Raw genomic sequence first — 16536 nt, forward strand, 5'->3', positions numbered from 1 at the left:
TTCTGTTGCAGAAATTAAAAATGCGGGCTTAAATACAAAACTATGGAAAGTTTTCGACCAAAAATGTATAATTTGAATATATCGCATTGAAGGTATTTTTCCGTCTAAATCATCTACAAAACATGTTCGGTAGTAAGTTTAATAGGACTATATTTTACAAACCGAAATAAATGTCATAGTTTCGCGATTCTCCTTGAACTCCTATTTTCGGACATTTTATCTCAGCAATATGTATACATATATTTAAATATATATACGTATATATCTTACTTGCAAATACTGTACTAACAAACATTATAAATTACAGAGATGTACGCAAAAGTATCGTATAACAATTTCAAACTAGCGTAGTCCAAGGTAATTACCTACAATAATTTACTAACTGAGAGTAAAAGAACGTTCATTATGCAAACACCTTATGTGCACTAGAGTGCATATATTATAACCATACTTGCGTATTTGAACGCGAATATCGAGCAACGTGTATCCCTGTACAAATGTAGCGTGTTTCCTCGAAGCAACGCCGTTTACGCATCGCGTCGTGCGGAATAAGAGCGCTTTTCCGTTAATTAAAATGTCGCCTTGCACGGCCTCATTGGCAGCGCGTTTCGTGCACCGCGGACATTGTATTTTATTAAACCGTGATGCCTGGCTTCCGGCAAAGGATTTTAACTTGCACGGAGGCTGTTCTTCTTTGGAATGGTTGTTCCATGCGCCAGCCATTATGTCTGCCCTCGTCCGATCCCATTTCCTTTCAGCGTAAATCTATTTTTAGACGCGCAGCATTTTGAATTCGCACATCGTTTCTACGTGACCACTGGATCCCGGAATTTGTCATCTGCACTTTGTGCATGAATGACCGTCTCTGTTCGTGACACATACACGATTTGGAGTTTGGATAATTGTCAGATTTCCATTAGTTTGAAATTTTCGCTTCGAATGTGGGCCAACATGTTTCGAGAGAGTTTCGATCGTTGAGTGTTTCACTTAATTGTAGAGTACGTTCTGTGACACGGTAGGCTCATAAAAGTATTTGGATATTCATCATAATATACGAGGTAGTCAGTAGGTAATTCATGGTACCAAATGGGGTCAGTGAGATTCTATTAAAATAAGACGAAAGTCGAGAATCGCAAAAATGACCGCGTCAGGGACTTCGTTTTTGAGAAAATTTATGAAGTGTACGTAAATTCGACCAATTCTCGGCTGGACAAGAACGAACAATCGACACAAGATGCAAAGATAAGTTGAAGATGAATAATACAATTGTGTCGTTTAAGTGCTCGTTTCCAAAGTTCACGTAATCCTTAAAAACTTGTTTCAACTGCTCGAGCGTAATTTATACATTTCCTTGAGCGTGGGCGTTTTAATATCCCTCACCTTCTCGTTTCGATAGAGCCACACACGAAAATTCGCTCACATTTTATCAGGAATTTTTTCGTTGGTGTCCTCGTCTCAAGGTCGGACGAGTCGAGTAAATTTAAAAATGGAGAAGTTCGGTCGGAAATGGGAACTCTCAGGTATATAATACGTAGAAAATTACGCGTGTCGATCGAGCATCCAGATAACTCATCGGCCCGAATAAATGTCCAAATGGGATACAAGCGGTGACTTACGCAAGATTTTTGATTGCTCGACGCTCATCCCAGTTACATAAACGGTAAAACGTATCCCTAGCAATTATGAAATGACGATTACACTATATCGTATTTTATAACTCTCCTGCTGAGTAATTCGAACATGGAATTCAATATTATGAAACTAGCGTTACTTAAACTAAATAAAAATCGCGAACAAACGATATTCAATGTATTAAATCTCATTCTATTTCGTCGCGGTGCGAGTTCTCTTAATTAAGTGGTACACATAATATCTAGCCGTAGAAAGAAAGTCGTATCGCTTCATTACACAATACGTCGTTGCTCTTGCAATTTGCCTTTCAAAGAATTGGATGCATACTAACATAGTATACTTATTAACGGTGTACTTTACCAATAATAAACGTATAACACCGATAGAATTTTTCCGTTACAAAGCTATAATTAGGGACGGTTATTTATTATGAAACCGAATCGGCGGAATGATTAATCACGATAGCCGACGTAACCCGTTTTAACTTTAACCTATCACATTACTACAAAAGCGAACGAAAAGGCAATTTTCATCGGACTATCGGTACTAGTCAGTCAATAGCATGCGAGTATCGTGAGATTACACGAATCTTGCAGAAGCAGTTCATTAGGGGGCAATAAATCAATCTCAATTCTCGGGTGTCACCCTTAATCCTCTATATTCGATACCGATTCCGCGAATTCGCTTATTTTCAAACGGGTCAGACATCGGTGAATACACCTAATGAGCCACGTTTAATCTACATCGTACGATTTGTTCAAACATTAAACGGTCGATTACATAAGAGTCGCAGAGCGGCGCGGCCGGTATCAGCACCGTGCGTTGTATAAGAGCGCATGATCGTCGAAGCAAAGGGAGCTCGATTAACGGTAGCTAGCCGTTTTTCGAAGAACTGCAACCGAGTTGCACAAGATTGCGTATTTTCTTGGTCGCTCAACCATGTAGCCGGCGCGTTACGCCAACGATCGATGGTCGATCGACGCGACGATCGAGCGATCAGCTTCTAAAATCGAGCACGGATGGATGGATGATTCGGATCCACAAAATTCGTGGAAGAGCCGCAGGCAACGTGCCTCTAGTCACGGACCTTTACGTAACGCGACGAGCTTCGCTGAAAGCCACGGCCACTATCGCGTGGCGCTCGCGCGACCAACATCGAACCTCCTCTGTTTCCTTGGCAAACTTTGATCAAGCGAATCGAACGATCAGATCTAGCGGCTGATAACGGGATCCCAATAGAGCGGATGATACTACAGCGATACCGTTATCGTTTCAGGGGATCGTGGAACGTCGGCCTTGTTATATCTTAACAGTCGACGATAACGACGACAGGCGAACGTCAAGAAGCGCCGTTAAAATCGACAGGCATGGCTAGACATAATGTAGACAGCAATGATGGAAAATGTCGCGCCGCTGACTAATTCGAATCGATCCACAACGGACACCGTTTGAATCCGTGATTAAAGCCGCGTGCGGTGAAAATACTCACTTTACGTCAGCGGATTCGTTGACAAATCACATAGAGATATGCTGCGTGCGTACCAGTCCATCGATCGTGAAAAATTCATATTGTACATCGACGTGATCTTCGCTATGCTTATTTAGTCGAATTTGTGTCGAGGATTGTTTACATCATATTTAAATATTAATTTTAATATTCTACTTTCATAACATTCTAAATTTATCGCCACTAACAGGGAATATCCCAAATTTCACCTTCGACGACCAATGACTCGTTCCTCGCCTGTTATTCATCCGTGAACTTTGACCTCTTTATATCATCCTTTACCGACCACCGGACTCAATATTACTCACTGTTCTTCAATTTTCTAAAGTCGTATATTACACAATTTTCTTTCACCCCTCGATTGATATCTTCTCGAACTTTCTTCGATCAAGTAAATATAACGAATACAAATCACGTGGAATACAACAACCGATACCACATGTAAGTTGCATTATTCATGCGAGAAGCCTAAGTCTTGTCGATGACTCGATATTATAGCGTTTGCAATCTGTGTTCCAGATCGAATATCGGATTACTTGTTTAATAAAAATTGTAGAAATATTATCGGTAGTTTGCAATATGTTCTACTTTATTCATCGAGACGTGCAGTCAAGTTTCTTGTATATTATTTTGATGAGATTGCCGGTTTACTAGTTTATAATTATAGTCCTTAGCTCTTACAGTTCTAGATGGCGAATTGCTAGATAGTTTACCGATGCTAGACTGTTTTACAGGTTTTATATAATAGTACGGCAGGCACTTACTTTCGATATATAGAGTCTGAAAGGGCATTGAACTAATACGAAAGATGTTTAAATCATCTGTTTCGTTCGATCTGTTATTCGTTTTAATATCGATAAAAAGAAAAGAAATAGCAATAATCTAGGATAATTTCTCATAAATTTCTGTCCAAGCAGATAAATCTATGTAACCGGCACGTTAAAAGTTGCAAAGTCGGATCAGCGAATGCAGCGATTAAATCGTGATACACCCAGTATACCTGTGCAATGCGAGCACTATGCGGTTGACTTCCAGCGACCGAACGTAATTCTCCGCGTTCTATTCACAGATAGCAGGAAGCGTTTCTGTCGTGTCGATGTTGTATCGTGTGCCTATCGAAGTTGCGCAAAGTTCAGCGGTCGCGACAATGCAACTTAAGCGCAATCCGTACGACAACCATGAACCCTACATACCTGGAATTTTTGTTTCGACCTTGGTTCCCACGTATGACATATATTTCGACTGTTACGTTCCTCTTGGTCTGTACCGAAATTTTCTGCCGCGTGCTTCCAATTGCGTCGCGTCTCCTCTTAAAACCGCCTAACGTAGAACTCACGCAATCGTTACAAAAAGTTCTGAGAATAAGTCGACGATTCGAAAGATTTATTGTTCTACAAGTTTAGCTACCTTGCAAGCTTAAGTTGGCAGGCGCGATGGAGGACCGAATATCTATTTAAAAGAAAGAAAATTTAACTTTTTACTAGGCCGATCAAAATGGCTAATTTATAATTCTTCGTATAAATTTGATCGATCTGCCGCGGTGCGTATTTGTGGATTCAAATGATCTTTTGTAAAAGATATATTTACATATATTTCTCATTCGTTCCTTTGCTACAAGTATTTTGACACAAAATAATTAAAAGGGAAATATCTTGCCAATTGCCTCGATTCATCAACCGATGTACCTGTGACTGAAATGCGATAATAGAAAAAAGAAACTCTAGTAACAAAACAACGATAGCAGGTACACGCAATCGAATTTCGTGAAATCGGCTACCGAGGCAATCTAAATACAGGCGAGTAAAAAAGAATGTTCGTAATATCATGGTATCGAGAGTTAACGCTGAAATCAGTGTTGCCTAAGGAGACGTAATCGCGCCATTTTCGTAACTGCATTATTACGAAGATAGGTATAGGCACCTATTTGTTGTGCAAGCGGCCGCGAGGTTATTTGTTACGTCGCCGAACCCAGGCGAATAATCGTTCTCTGTGTTGCTTTTCACTCGTACATCTATACACGTACAAATGATAACGGCAAGAAAAATTTCTTAAACTGACAGACTGTCGTTTACGTAATGGGCTTCAATGTCTCCAATCATTATGCGAATTCTACGCTAATACATAACGCTGTTATCGATGCCTCTTGTTTCGTTCCATTGCGACGAATATTTCACCCGTTCGGCTATGGATCGTTGCAGAAAAAGCTTATATTTACTTAAACGTGGGATTCTTGCGTTGATTCTTTTGTATATTGTTTGTTATAAGAATTGAGAGTTGGGAGAAATCACAGAAATGTTGTAGACAGAAATAACGATAGATCGTAAGAACGATTGAAAGAAAAATGAAGAACAATTCATTGTTGGTAATATAAATAAATTGGAAGGTTACTGCGGAAATAATTCCAGCAGAACAGAGATGCAAAGAAGGCAATGTACAATTTTACGTATGAGTCATTCGAAAACCAAAGTGATTTATTCTACTTTTCGAAAACTTCTCGATCTTGCTGTATATAGTATGATTAGTTTTTAATTCTTCAGAGACCAAACTTCAAGGTTGTCCTCTTTGTGTTTCATATATCAAGTGAATCACAATTTAAGCAATAAAATATACATATATACTAAAAAGAGCAAACTGGGTTTATGTCGCAAATAGAATATTCTTAATAGAATCCCGCCTGTTTTAAACGTTACTAAACTTTTTTATTGAAACATCCGGTAATTAAATCTTTTCTCTTATTAAAACAATTCCTCGTATCTCGGAAGTCACGTTCGAACGTGAAACGTGCAATTACACGTTACATCCTGCACACCTTTTTTCTCCGCGAGAATGATCCAACTTTTCGAAACCTTTTTCCAAACGGAACGAAAACTTGGAGTTGCGCTGTTCACACGAGTGGAAAGAGACGGTACGCGTAACCGGGAATCGCGATCGTTCTCCAAATCGAGCGTCGGTGAAGAAAGTAGGGAAAGAAGTGAGAAGAAGCGAAGATCAAAGCGTTCAAGCGTCCTCTTGCTGAAATCACGGTGATCTAAGTTTATTTCTTCACTTTTGGAAAACAGGTTACGTAACGGTGGTGTTACGTAACGCTCACAATACGATGTATGGCATTACATAAATAATGCGTCTAGCCTACGAAACCAACGTGTACAAGCAGTCAGCGAACGTTCAATGAAAGGGATCCAGAGTAGTATCTTTCTCAGGCATTTCCATGGAAAATCATAAAATGACAGCGTTGGCAGGGAAAGTCGAAAAAGTGGGCGCCAGTTTCGTAACGCCATTCAGCGTGAATACTCTTATTGTTGCAAGCGGCCGGTGACACATTCTACTGTAGTAGTCAGACACCAAGATCGCGATATCATACATATACGTACGAATGGAGCAGGTCGGTATCGATAGTTTTCTCGTGAGCAATAGGCGGGTCAGATGGCCACAATGAAGAAGATTGAAAAAAGAAGATGATAAAGAGGCAAGGAAATGAGGGAAAATATCGAGTTCTTGATAAGAGAAGAAATTACAGATTACGAAGGAGATAGCCTAGAGATTATTTCAATTAGTCAGATTTCATTATCGTGATTTTCACGAAAGAAGCGGTTCGTTGCTTTGTCATCGGTATAATAGATCGAGTGATATAGACATCGCTTTTGGTAAATTCAAATGAAAAACAAAAAAGGAGGCCGACAGAAATTAAAGGGAAACATCTTGAAAATTCTTTTCCTTTGTCGAGGTCGTTTTCATTACTTTTCTTTTATTATTACGAGACGGAACGAGAGACTGTATATACTCTATACGAAAGAAATATACACATACTGGCACAATAAATACACTGGTTATAAGTAGTAAGACACGTATCTACGCGTTACATTATTGGAAAGCTAACAAATCTTACTTTATTTAGATTCTACATCATCAAGCACATATGATGCGAATTTAATGATAAATTTATAGTAAAATAACTAGAGGGTAGAATCAGCGAAAGGTATTTAATTTATAGTAAATATCAGTTGGTTTCGTAGTATATATGACCGATATCGTGTGTATGCAGAATCAGAAATAGAAAACAAACATAAATAGTATTATACCCGTGAAACCGATAAGTGTAGTAAAAGTTTTCTCAGAAAACACGAAACAACTACAATGTTGAACTGATAAAATGACGAAAACGAAAGATAGCAAATGTCTTGACAAATAAGCCTCGATAAGCATAATTAATATTTAAACATTGAAATCAATATTTACGATGCAATTGTAATTAATGTAACCCTTACACTTACATAGTGAACGACGCGGCTTCTTTTTATCTATTCTAAGAGGCATAGTCTGCCAGATATCGTACACGTGAACAAAATTTCGAATCGATCACGTTACGCAATCGATTCCTTTGAATATTACTTGTTTCTGTTATATATTTCATCAGTTCTTTTCATTAGTAAAATTATTACAATTATCAATTTCTATTAACAATTTCTATTCGTCACAATCATTATTCCTTGCATTAAAGAAAAATTTTATTACAATTGCTATGCAGAGTATTAGATTTTAGGGCTTTAATTGAAGATTTTCATTGAAATTTATTTGAATTCGAAACTTAAGACAATTCCTACGTTCAGTAAATCGATTACAAATGGAAAATTATGAACGTAAGGAATGCAATTAAAATCATAATCTCAAGGACTACTACTATTTTCTACGTTTTCACTCCGGCGACTGTACCAAATAAATGTTGTTCTATTAAATCTAAAACTTGATGGCATAAATAGTTAGACGTTTATACGTGAATACTAATTCACTCTTCTATCGCAAAAAATACGAAAGACAAATAGCTAACGATGACTACTAGTCAAACAGCAATCTAAACCACCGGCGCAGAGTCAGACTAATCCCAGGAACGTTTACTCGTTCGGTTTCATCATTCTCCCGTTCACTCCCCCACAAACAGCAGTGCCTCTTACGTAAAAACCAAACTGTCTGATCTGCGTTTCTCTTATTCTCCTGCTACTAGTTTAATTCGCTACTTTTCTACGGAATACAAAATTCGATCGTTCCCCTTTTCGCTTCTCTCGCGGTTATCCAAGTCGAAGACGACGCCACGGTGGTAGAAGACGATGGAATGCGAATTGAGAAGAAAACGACGACAACGACGCAGGAAGAAAACGAAGAGAAGAAACAGAGGGTTCCGTTTAACACAATCTCCGATTACATAAACCGTGGTCGGATTTTCGGGCCACAGACTCGAATTGGCGGGCGGCGACTTCTCTAGACAGCCATACATCGGCCTATCGTGTTCTTAGCGCTAGTTACATGTAAGTGAAGTACATACGTGGCTCACTCACGTGCGTAAGGCGCACGCGTGCGGCTAAGTCGTATTATGTAAAGTTCAACAGAGTCTTGAGAGCACAGGCGAGCACGTGGTCGCGGTAGCGGGCCGGCGATCGGCGTGCGACGCTAGCACGTGTTTAACCGGGAGGAAGTGCGAATTTTGTAACGTTTCTAACGGCGGCTCGCGGAATTCGAGGCATCCGCTTGTCAGCGAGCTTCAGCTCCAGCTCCAGAGACGAGACAGCAGCTGCTGATTATAATCGACAACGCCGTTTCACGGTCAGTTGATTTTATGCTCGATCTGACGTCGATCATTAGGGTTCGCGTGAATTAACATCAGTAACGCGAGAATTTTTATAGACGCGCTAGGATCCATGGTTTCGAAAATTACAATGTAATTCCCTCGTTGCGAGAAAAGACGAGTAGTTACGGTTAACGGTAGAAATAACAATTTTCTCTATTGTAAAAAATAATCGAGGAATAATCTGTCGTTAGTAACCTGTCGATCGAGTCATTCTTTAACTAGGAACTTCCGTAATTATAGAATTAAAAGATGATAAAGACAAGTAAATTTCACTTAGATCGATTTATGTTTAAAGCATTGAAAGTCCGAGTAACGAGTTATCTCGTCTCCTCTGAGCAATAAGACGAAAAATTTCATTTTTCTTGAAAATCTCAAGCTCGTGACCAAGTAAACTATCTGTTAATGGGTCAAAGAATCTGATTGGTCTAACATTAAATAAGAAGTTTCTCTGTCGTACGCTAGTACCATTGGTTGCGAATAGATTGACTGTGATGGAATTTATGTGTAATTATGAAAACATTTCCGAAGAAAGATACGATAAAGTACGCTTTGTAGAGCATAACGTGGTTTGCGTTCCGATATAAGCGAATCTGTGTAAACTGTAATCTGCCTATTATATAATGACGAATCAATTAATACTGATAATTATGCCAGTACCGAGACGCGATATTTACGATATCGATCGTATGACCGCGTTTTAACAACGATATCGAAAATTTCAAATAATCGAATATAATATATATCAAGTATTCGATTAATATAGCGTGAAATCGATGCACGGTAATAACTTTATTATTTATTATTTCTCGATCGTATATAATCGGTTCATTAATATTAAAAATTGTAATTTCGCTGTACAGAGAGGCAAGGCAAACGATACGATGCAGAATAGAGTACGAGTCGACAAAAACTGATACTCTTATGTAAGAGAGTATTCGCGAAATCATTATTCACGCGTGTTTCTACAATAATTATTTGGCTGCGTTATAATTCGTCCTGTAGACGACGGTGAAAGGTTTCGAGTATAACGTAATACATAAAATCTATGATCTGCTTGAATTACTCGAAACGTTTCATGCTTGCTGTTGTTTATGGAAGAAATATAACTTTATTACAGTCACAGAATTTCGTTTTACTTGGTATTCATCCATTTGCTCATTTATTTAGATCTTGATTGTGCAATAATGTGTTGCATTATGCATCGTGGTACATATCATTTTTCTGACATTTATTCTACTTAAAGCATAAAGCTTTGGTAAGTGTTTTTGCAAGTGCATAACATCATAGGAAAAAGAAGTTCTCCCAGAAGTTTATAATTCTGATTACTCTATTTTTATCGTTCATTTCAGAATTATATAGCATTCTCAGAGATTGATATAGCGTAACTCGGAATTCTAGAGACGCATAAGATCCTACGCAAATATCATCCAAGCGCAATTTATAATTAGACAAGCCGGCTGTTTCGTAAACAGACTCGCATCCTTGATAATTAATTACTTGGCGAGCGAAAGTTACACGTGCTTTTGGCCTCGAACCCCACAGTTTTTCTACTTTTTTTGAATTCCAGTCAATCGTGATTCAACATAACTTTTTGCACGGTATCGAATACTGCTAGTATTCGCTTTAGTGGCGATTATTCTGGTTACTCGGGTCACTGTTTTCTATTCGCGTTACTTTTATCGATCGTAAGACAAAGAATGTTAAAAAATTGTCCGAACGTATCGAGTACATCGACGAGCTAAGCTTCGCGAAACATCACGTCCCCGGCCAAAGAGTTTTATCTACGTAACTATTGTTACGTCACGGCATCGAACTGCGTTAATTTTCACAGGAAACAACCTGTTCTTAGAACGATTCAATCATGTTTCGTGTCACGTATCCTCAATGTTTATCGATTTTCGTAGTATCCAGATGCTATCTTTTATCGAATAAATAATATTTAAAACGAGAATATTTACATACGTCGCAGATAAGCAACATTTATCACGATTGTAATTAGTTCGAGTCGACAATTCGTTCGTATTGTCCTATACGTTCACTGTTTGAAGCTTCTATCGTTCCCTTATTCTACAATTTTATCCTTTTATACTTTCAGTTTATTACCCTACGACTATTTTATTCTTTTACTGTTATTTACTACAGTTTCCTATCGACTGATTCACCTTTTCGTCTTCGTATTCCCCGTCTTTCTTTTTCTACCTACACTCGCTCCTCTACCCCACCCCCCTTTTACTTCTACTATTCGTCATGTTATCTCAGCACGCGATTTCACCCCTACTCGCAACTTTCTACCACTTCATTGTAAACACGATGAATCGTAAAAGGTTGTATGTAAAAATAAATTAGAAATTGAAATTAATTTCGCCATGGAAAAATTACGCATTCATTGAAATTTCCAAGCCGAAGAACCGACGTAACAGCGGACGGATATTGATCAAGACTACGCGTAAACTTTTGACTCGATCTATGGCGACGCAATTATGTAAGGTGCGAATTCTATCTGAAATATATTACATAAGCTGCGCGTTGATTCTACGAACTGTGGTGCGCACCAGCGATCGGTGCTCCCAGTAAAACGAATTGTTTATCACGCCGAGAATAAAACTTCTCGCCGCACCACACCGTTGACTCGACCCGACCGCCACTGAAAGCTCTCTGCGTACTCCTCGTGCGACAACGACGCTCGATCCCGTGCTGCTCTCTTAATTCGCGCTCATTCATTACATAAAGGCTTGTCGGTGTTTACCGCTTTTATTTTTAAGCGTCGACGTGAGACTCGATCGACGATCCCCTCCTCCTGGTGTGGATCGGCACGGCGACGTTGAGCCGTTCGCGCTTTTCCTCGTGCACGCTCGAGGAAACGCTACGTCACGCGATGATAAACAGCGTTATGTAGTCGTTGAACTTGCCGCGTCATTAGGATTTCCCGGCGTAGAATCCACTGTTTGCGACTTTAATAATTAGACTGCGCACTTTTATACTAACTCGTATTTCTATGAACCTAATTACGTAAGTGGAACTTAAATAGAAATTTATTCTATCCATCGAATAACGTAAGAAGTATACATAAATGTATAAAAAACAGTCTCGCAAACAGGTTTTTCAAAATTCAATAAAGTATTCGAAGTGGAGCATTCGTTATAATTTTTAGTAGGTAAAATTATATAGCTTCTATCTCCTTAATTCTGTTCGTGAAAATCGGCAATCTAATGGGACTTCGATCTTCCACGAGTCTACGTGTATAGAAACGTAGATTTCATGCTGGAGGACTAATCCTGAAACAATTCATTATCAAGACGAATTATATAAAACCGATGAGTCGAAATAAGACACAATAATGATATTCAGCAATCGCATACTTATTATACATACGTATATTTAAATGAGTGGAAAGATACGATTAAAGTACATCACCTTCGAGTTCAATAAACCGATACCAAAATTTGCCATAACTATGAAAATATCTTAGCACATTGAATATGCTCGTTCTTGAATATCGCAGAATCATAGCGAGCCTGATGCTAATTTTTAATAACCTCGATCAGTTCGTTAACGGTCCAGAAATCGTGGAATTTTTTAAATTATAGGATACTCGTTAGAAGGAGGAAACTTCTTCATATCGCTTCATACCGGTCTATTTTAGGTACTTTCGATCCTATCAACAGACTATGCTCCACTGCGAATAGCGTTAGCGAAATCATCGACTTTATCCGTAACCTCTTTTAAAGCATATTAGCTGACAGGAAATTGTAAAAATCGTAAATTAAAATTAGTGTGCTCGCTGTTTTCGGTTCGTGTACTCGAACTTTCAAAGCATATTGGCTGACGGGAAATTGTAAAAATCGTAACTTAAAATTAGTGTGCTGGCTATTTTCAGCTCGTGTACTCGTGCATCTAGATATAAAAGGTTGCTGACCGTTAAATAAATAAGTAAATAAATATATCTGGCCAGCAGTTACGTTACAACGGATGGCTTTCCATGGTTGATCTAATAAGGTCTCCTCATGATAGATCGGTCGACGGAGGAGACTTTATGTAACAGTTCCAAACATAGCCGTCCAGCGAGGCGGTTCTAGCCACATTTTTGCCAAGTGTCGCAACTTCGTCTCTCCAAAAGTCGGTCCGCTGAACGGACATTCTCTCATCCGCCGCGAAACGTCCACGAATCTGGTTAACCGACGCGTCTATTCCATAAATCGCGAGCGAATCGACGCGTGTAAGTACGCCACGAGTAAGGCACAATTGCGAAATTCTCGATGAGGTCGTGGAACGATGCCGAGAGTTTCACGGAGTGATTACGTCAGAGGGGTGGTCGATCGGTCGCTTAGCTAAGGAAAAAAGTATGGAAATGCTCGTTCGTAGCAGCCGCTGCTAATTAAACAAATATTGATACCGCGATCGATGCCCGTTATTTCTGCACGTTCGTGAGTGGAACTGCAGAGAAAGGAGATGAAACGAACGGGTCGGTGCATTATGACTAAGTATAGAGAAAGGAAGAGGGAGAGAGAAATTAACTGGTACAGCGGTTAGACTTTTTTTAGCGAGAGAAATAAATTAGAGGCTTTGAAGAGAAGCCGAGCTCTTTCGCGATCCATTTGTTCTTCTATTGCGAGATTTTCCTATTGTCGCTATTACTTTCATTTCGAAAAATTCAATCTCTCGATCCGCTAATCTTTCGTCGGTTTATTAATGAAAATAATTAAATCTTTTATAGTAAAAGCAACTTACGATATATTCCTTATGAGATACGTAATCAATGATTAAAATCAGAAGAAAAAGCATTAACAGCGAATAAATTTCGCTTATGCTTTGTATCATTTTTTAAACAATGTAATTCGCTTCTGTCTTCTTTGGCGGAAAACTTTTCGATGATTTTGTAATTGAGAATGATTGCTAAATTAACCGTGAGTGGTAGGTAAACATCCGGCAATAATATAAATTGCGATTTTGTCCATGCGAGCTTTTCTCAGATACATAATAACAAACCGTGTTTTGATAACGTTTCTCGGAATAAGATTAATTCAATCAGAAAAACACATAAAACGTGTGAAACGAGGCAAAGCTATCTTCCGAAAAATAAGTTTCCTCGTTCAATACTGGAAACGTACGTGTCTCGGTTTGATGTTGCAATACGACATCAAATATCGCAATCCCAATAATTACAACTATTTTTAGACTAAAATCTCTAACATCATCATAGATATACGCACATACAATGTTTCTCAAATGTTTGTAGATTAAAGAATGAACAACCAACGATGATCGCGTCTATTATGTATCGAAATAAGAGCATAATTGAAATATAAAAATTCGTGGATCGCGGTGATTAGTCGAACAAAAGTGATTATCTAGGAAAGTCTCGTCGTCGATTTTTCCAAATTGAATGCTTCTCTCCAAAAGAAAGCGACCTCGTTGCATTTTTACGAAGTTTATTGTTATTCTCGTGAGAGGATCGTTGTTCGCGAAAGCGAACAGGCGGCGGAGATTGCGTGACGTAATCATAGATTCTGGAGTCGCGTGGCCACGCTCAGACACGAGCTAGTAGGATTTCTGGCAGCGACGTTCGCAAGGCGCATAATAAAATTCGTCGTCCTTCCAGAATACCGGCAAAAGAGACGGTCATACGACGGCCCCGTTACATGTATGCGGGTGTGTGTCGTGCGTAAACGGCAATTTACGTAACGCCAAGATACGCCGTATTTCGATGATTAACAATTTGTTTTGCGATCGGCAAAGGTGACTCTTTGTACGACACAAATACCTTACGTAAGCCAGCAGACAAACGCGTATATGCAAGTGGAGATTAAGTATTCCGTTTTTCGAATTTCTGCGTCGCCGACTGGTCGGTACCCGATCGAACAAGAACGTATGGAAACGTGGTAACAATCCGTGAATGGTTTATGAATCAACAAAGATCTTTGGTCGTTGAATCTTTGTGGAGAATTGAATGAAGAAGCGAATGAGGATACTAATTAGAAATTTTCTATTGCAAGGAAATTGACCTATGCCCGACGATATATACATCTATATATTGATGAGTATAGATTTATGTAAATTCTTGTCTAAATCATTTCTACTATGTTTATCAGTTAGTTCGTTTCGTTCTTCGGTATATATTTCAATCGATTCTACTTCCAATTTTAAATTGCTCTTTCTAGAAGCAGTTCATTAAGTCTGTTCTAAAACGGTGAGTACAAGAAATGGGAAAGAGAATCAATATTGACCAAAATTGTCCAGTCTTCGATATAGAAATATATCTAATAGTAAAATATAACAGATATCTTCCATAATAAAAGAGTACAATTTTATTTTATAAAGGATCTTTATTCTACTTCGATTGATATCTTTCACTATATGTCGCTAACGATATATGACAGAAAAGAGGGATAAAATAGTTAAACGACAAGGGCACTTAATTAATATTAAAAATTAAGTAAGCACTGATCATATCATACACGATTACAATGCGATCGATTCCACTTTGATCGTGGTTAATCTGCGATCGCGACCAAAGCAGCCAATGACGCATCCGCACGTCGGCGAAAAATGGCGTGACGCGAGAAAATAGAGCTAATTAAGGTTACCAAGCCACGGTTGTGAATTTTTTTACGACAGAAAATTGAGGGTTTGTCTATTGCAGCGTGTTCGTGTCGCAGTGTTTACGACCGTAGGAAAGTGGGTAACGTAGGAGACCGGGATTCATTAAGCGCAATTGCGCTGCTGAATTACAAACAGAGGTAGAAGGTTAGGGCTCATCTCGTTGAAACTACACTTTTTACGAGCTAACGAAGAAGGCACTCGTATAATTCACTTTAACCCAAGTCCATGCCCATCCAATTTATCAAAAAGTTTCATAAAAATTGTTTATTTTCATCTATTTTTAGATGAAAGATCGACGCTTATCCAATCTTTAGCGGAATGAAGATTAATATGATTGGATAACAACGGTAAATATCGTGGTCTTCGTGTTTTTCGTTTGCAGACGGATTAAAAGGTGTGAAAAGTCGCGATAAATCGCTGAACCACGCTTCGAAATTGGAAAGTTTGTAGAGCAATCGAGTTGTTGTATCTTCGTACAGATAACAATCATCGGCCAATGCCTTATTCGTCTTTCGAAACAATTTTCTCGACGATCCCTGTTAATGCACTCTGACTATCCTCCCCTAAATCGCTTGAAATCCGATGGCTTTCGCGCAGACGATCGAATCTCGCGGTGATTTCCATAAATGTGACGCGACAGTTTGTCGTTCGCATTAGACGATTATCGATATTTATTTGCCAGCATGTCCCGGCTGTTAACGCTATTTTCTGCTACAAACTGGCGCAGACAATGTTAAATAACTTTAAAGAAACACGACAGATGTTGCGTTTATAAACATTCTGAACTTAAAATTTATTTGTCGAATTTCATTTGTCATTACCAAACCCCTTATTGTTATCCAAGAAATTTATTATCGCTAATCATTTTTAACTTGTGATTTATAAAATTTGGTTCGTAATATTAGCCAGATCGTAAATGAAGGCTGTAGATTGAACAATAAAGATTGAATAATAAAAGATTAAATAAAATTCAGCATGACCGGCAATAGTTGACAACGAATGCAACGAACCGAGCGTAACATCGCTTCCCGGTCGAGAGGAAAATGCTAAATAAATGAAACAGACTAGCCGCTCGTGCGGAAAACGATAATAATCGGAAAATGAATTGTTATGTTCCTCGCGGATCGTATAACGGCAATGTGTGGGAATTAATGAAGAAATAAATCAATCAATAAGT

The sequence above is a fragment of the Bombus terrestris genome, chromosome 6 (assembly GCF_910591885.1).
Source record: "Bombus terrestris chromosome 6, iyBomTerr1.2, whole genome shotgun sequence".
In the NCBI taxonomy this organism is placed as follows: Eukaryota; Metazoa; Arthropoda; class Insecta; order Hymenoptera; family Apidae; genus Bombus; species Bombus terrestris.